The sequence below is a fragment of the Lissotriton helveticus genome, chromosome 5_1 (genome assembly GCF_964261635.1).
Source record: "Lissotriton helveticus chromosome 5_1, aLisHel1.1, whole genome shotgun sequence".
Lineage (NCBI taxonomy): Eukaryota > Metazoa > Chordata > Amphibia > Caudata > Salamandridae > Lissotriton > Lissotriton helveticus.
The window spans coordinates 1,663,592,792-1,663,598,213 of NC_136065.1; the positions used below are offsets into that span (position 1 = coordinate 1,663,592,792).

General features: G+C 48.8%; 1 non-coding gene across 1 annotated transcript; it reads left to right on the forward strand.

Moving 5' to 3' along the window:
* The first annotated feature begins 4,577 nt into the window (after window positions 1-4,577).
* Window positions 4,578-4,650, forward strand: TRNAR-ACG (transfer RNA arginine (anticodon ACG)). The gene has a single exon. It is a non-coding gene; the product is annotated as a tRNA-Arg (tRNA).
* The last annotated feature ends 772 nt before the right edge of the window (window positions 4,651-5,422 follow it).

Here is a 5,422-nt window from a genome sequence, read left to right on the forward strand (position 1 = left end):
GTTGACGATTTTCTCGATGACCTTCACCAGGAACGGGAGCAGGGAGATGGGCCGGAAGTTCTTGAGGTCCTGGGGTCCACCTTGGGCTTCTTGAGGAGGGCGTTGATTTCGGCGTGTTTTCAGCTCTCCGGGAATGTCGCTGTTTCGAAGGAGATGTTGATGACCTTCCGTAGTTGGGGTGCGATGGCAGCATCTGCTTTGTTGAATACGTGGTGTGGGCATGGGTCTGACGGAGATCCTGAGTGGATGGAGTTCATGACCATGCGTGTCTCGTCGTCGTTGAAGTTGGACCAGGAGGTCAGGCGGTTGGCGCTGGTGGTGTTCACAGGGCAGGTGGGGTCTGGCGTAGTCGGGCGGTCATGGTGTTGAGGCTGTCATGGATGTCAGCGATCTTGCGGTGGAAGAAGATGGCTAGTGAGTTGCACAGTTCTTGTGAGGGCGGTATGTTATTGGCATTGGCGCTGTGGTTGGAGAGTTCCTTTACGATGATGAAGAGCTCTTTGCTGTCGTGTGTGTTGTTTTCCAGGTGGTCTTTGAAGGAGGATATCTTGGCTAATCTGACGAGGTGGTGATGTCTGCGGGTGGCATCTTTGTAGGCTGTGTGGTTGTCCGGAGTGCATTTGTGGAGCCATATCTTCTCCAGTTTCCGGCATGCACGTTTGGAGGTCTGCAGCTCGTCGGTGTACGAGGTGGCTCTCTTGCTGGCGTGGTTGTTGGTGGGTTTCTTGAGTGGGGCGAGGGTGTTGGCGCAGTCGTCGATCCACTGTCTGAGATTGCAGGCTGCGGTGTCTGGGTTGGTGGGGTCGGTGGGTGGGTTTTGGGCAAGGGTGGTGATCAGCTGGGCTTCAGTGACTTTGCTCCAGCAGCGGCGAGGTAGCTGTTGGGTGCGGTGGTGGGTGGTTGGTTTATTGAAGGTGAAATGGATGCAGTGGTGGTCGGTCCAGTGGAGCTCAGTTGTGTGGTCAAAGGTGACGTGGGTGCCTGTGGAGAAGACGGGGTCCAGTGCGTGGCCAGCGGCGTGGGTGGGTGCGGTGAATAATTGTCTGAGACAAAGTTTGGCGATCAGGGTGGTGGAGTTGGCATCGTTGTTGTTCTCGAGGTGGAAATTCAGGTCCCAGAGGAGGATGTGTCCGTGGAGGCAAGTGCGTGGGAGCTGGCGAGGTCAGCGATGGAGTCGCTGAATTGAGCTAGGGGTCCGGGGGGTCTGTAGATGAGTGTTCCTCTGAGGGTGGTGTTGGGGTCGATGTGGATCCGGAAGTGCAGGAGTTCGGTGGTGTTGAGGGTGTCGTCTGCGTGGGTGGCGACCTTGAGGGTGGACTTGTGGACGATGGCTATTCCTCCTCCGATTCCGTTGGCGCGATCCCTGCGTGTGATTTTGTAGCCGTCCGAGATGCCAATGGCGATGTCGGGCGCCGAGGAGTTGTTCCACCAGGTCTCGGTCAGGAAGGCCACGTCTGGGGCGGAGGTGTCGAGCAGATCCCAGAGCTCGATGGCGTGTTTGCGTGCGGAGCGGTTGTTGAGGAGTATGCAGCGGAGGTGGTTGGGTCCAGTCCTTGGTGGTTTGGTGGTTCTGTCGCAGGTGAAGCTGCAGGTGTGGCAGGAGAAAGGTCCCTGAGTCTGTTTCGGGGTGGCTTGGAAGCAGGTGTGCTTTCGGCCGACGTTGAGTGCGTACAGGGTGCTGGCGTCGTAGCGGAGTCTGGTGTTGTGGCGTTCGCGGGTCCAAAGGTTCTGCGCTGGTCGAGGTCCAGACGCGGATGGGCGCAGACGGGCTTGCCTTAGCGTCCTCCATAAAAGGGGGATAAGGAGGGAGGAGCAGCTGGGAGGCAGGAGCATGGTGTCCAATGGAGTGCGGGGGGCGGGGCCTCAGGGAAGCAGCGGCGTTAGGTGGCGGGGAATGGCAGCAAAACAGGCGGGCGGCAGGGTGCAGGCAAGAGGCAGTAGGAGGGGTGGGGTCGTAGCAGCGGGGTGTGGAAGCGATTACAGAGGCAAGGTACAGGGACAGTGAAAGAAGCACAATACAGACCAATACAGGCAGCAGTCACGCAGCAATAGGGGGGAGAGGCGGCAAATACTGGGAAGTAGCAGAGCAGCCTCGAACCCAGGGAAGAGAGGCACAAGGCTCGGGTGAACCGGCTGACAAGCGGCGCTGCTGGGAGGAGTGCTACCTTTGACCAGAGGTCAAGGAATCAATGTTGTTAGAAAAAGCCTGACATCTTACAGCCTTTCATTTAACATGCTTTGCACGTTCAATTGTCACGCAGTTCATTTTAGAAAATCCTCTAACTAAAGTCACAGAAACAAAAATAAATGTAATAAGATAAGCTGACTTTTGACCTCTGTTTCTCTGAAAGCCAACAAATGTGATAAGATAATGTGATTTAATGCCATTTTTATTGCTCTTTCACTTGCGTTTAAATATTGTTATCTTGTCATATTTTCTCTGCTTTCAGAGACAGAGGTCAAAAGTCAGTTTGTCTTCTCTGAAATTAGAGGATTTTCGACTGGCCAGAAAGGGCGAGTAGTCCCTAAAAAAAGGCTTGTCCTGAATAAATCTTGCCCGACAATGCGAGTGGATGTTTCAAGCCCTGATAGAACTCCACCTGGTGGCCTATGGATCCCTGACCCAGCTCACAAGCAAGAGATCACAGAATCATTGTAGATAAACTGGACTGGCTACGACACAGTTGACTCATCCTGCTCTAACACCCACCCTGAGGATGCTGAAGAAGATTTTCAAGTGGCAACTGGTTAGCACCAAGAAACCGATCACCAAAGCCATCAGCAGCAGGCTGTACTATGTAAATATCCTATATGCAGGAATAACCAACCAGCTCACGAGGAGAATTCCGACCATCCACAACGCAGCAGCAAGTGTTCTCCCAAAACTCCCATGCTGAGCCCATATCACATTTTGCCTTTGGGAGCTCTGGTGGCTCCCAATACACAAGTGTGTACACTTCAAACTACTACTCTCTCACACATACAAAGCACTCCACAACAAACGCCCTGCCTACCAGCACACCCACATTCATTTCCCAAAATCTTATAGACACCTCTGCTCTACCAGACTCTCACTAGCACACGTCCCAGGCATGCACAAAAGCAGATCATGGTAGGGTCAGGCCTTCTCAAATTTGGCTCCTAAAGCCTGGAATGACATCCCTCGACACATCATAGACTCCTCCTTTCTACTTTTATCCGGTAAGAAAATTAGGACCTAGCAATTTGAATAAGCCCTCCAGGGCTGGCTTCACACTTCTGCCAGGTCATTAGCATGCTAAAACGCAGTGATAACCCCAGACACGAGCTATCGACTTCTAGGAACCATATTTCAACTCTATTTTGATGATTGAAGATTTCAAAGTACTCTATTGTCGATGATTTTTTTATCATTTTTGGTCTTGTCTTAAGTATATAAAAATATTGGATATTTTTCTAAACTGGTGTGATGTCCTTTTGTAGAGCTTTCACTGTGTTACTCTTGGTTATGTGCAAATGCTTTAAACACTGCCTCTAAGATAAGCCTGACTGCTGGTGCCAAGCTACTAAGGGGGTGAGCAGGGGTTATTTTAAGAGTCTAACTCTCTTATCCTGACTAGAAGGAAGGGTCACTACTTGGACAAAGGTGGAAACCATTGCCCCCTCGAGGCACGCATTTCGAACAGGGGCTGATTGTTTTAAGTGGTTGAATATATTAAATGCCCTGTTGTCAACCATAATCAAAGTACAGCTTTAGTCAGACTATATGAAAGCGCTTATTAATTAACATCCCATGCCGGTGGTGGAACTGGGTGGAGTGCTTCCTAAGAAAAATGTTGGCCACTGGCATTTGCATTTTTTTTAATACAAATTAACCTCTGCTCCTGTGCAGCACTACATTGCTTTGTAGCTAGAGTTGCACTATAGAAAAGTAGCCCACGTGCTTACATATCAGTGGGATGTGTGCTGGCGCTTCTGGCGTCATTGGCCTAGTCATTACCAAAGGAAGTGCCCAACCAATACTTACAGCGCCTGCTCCCTTCATTGTGTGACCACAGGCGCATGGCCACCAGGATGCTTCCTGGCAGGCCACTGTATCTGAAAGACTGGAGAACTGAGGTCGAGCCAGTGGGGCTTATTCATCTAATGCAGCTAACAACCAATGACAAAGCCAATAATCCTTGCTTGTTGTAGGTGTAATGTTAGTTGTTGTATATCTAAATGCAATGACAGAAGCAGCAAAATACCAGTCAGGCGGCACACTATGCTAAGCACAGAGCCATGGGTTTGTGTATAGTAGTTTGTTCGTAGTTGTAATGTAGTACTGCAAAATGTTATATATTGTTATATATAACAGAAGGAATTGTAAGATGTCAGGCTCCAGCCGCATTTTTGCAGTTAGAGGAGGCAAAGCCAAGAAGCTCTTCCCCCTCAAAGGCAGCATTCATCTCTGCAAGCAGTAGAGAGAGCAGGGCTCTGAAGCTCCTCAGACCTATAGGCTGGCTCCAGAGTGCATCGCTACAGCCGTGTCACACGAGCTTGTATCAAATTTCTTGTGACGTGGTTATCATCTTTTCTCTGATCATTAGAGCCACGACGGGCCAGTGGCGCAATGGATAACGCGTCTGCCTACGGAGCAGAAGATTCCAGGTTCGACTCCTGGCTGGCTCGATAGTGGATATCACTTTTTTCAAACAATAATATAAACATTGCAATGATCTATAAACGTGAGAGAAACCACATCACTCCTCTTAGACCATGAAGTTCCGTCCTGGGTGATATTATAATAAACGGATCTGTAAACTTCGGTACACAAACAGCTAGGCACTTCAATTAAATTACATAATAGGAATTTAACGCCAATATTTTTTTTTTATTTAAAAGTGGGCCATTCAGAGTTTGAGAGGTCTGTTTTTAACTGTAAAACAGATATCTGTCGATTTGCCAAAGGGACCAATATTTTCATGGAACAACAAATGCTAGTGAATACAAAATTTTCTAGCTATCGCGACAAGAATTTTAGATTCTATTAAGGACACGGAGGCGAGGATTATGCTTTCTCATTTCTTTACTGCACAAAACAGCAGTCAATGAAAATGAAAACTACAATGTAAAAAACAACATTTCCCATGAGGCTTTGAACCACGCCTCTCATACAACAACCAATCACAGTGTCCATAAACATATATAGTATCGAGACACTAATCTGGCCTCCTCTTTCTTTGCGCGAACAGTCTTATCATAGTGATCAAAAGTCTTAACTCTCAACGGAGAGAACAGATCCTTAGGACATTCCAAACGTAGAAAATCCAGAATCACAAGGAATCATCCTCCACCAGGAAAGGACAGCACCATCCACAGGAGGCAGTTAACTCTTGTTAGAATCATTTCCTGAAACAGAAAAAGAAGTTTGAGAAAAGAAGCCCACAAATCCTATTTCTCA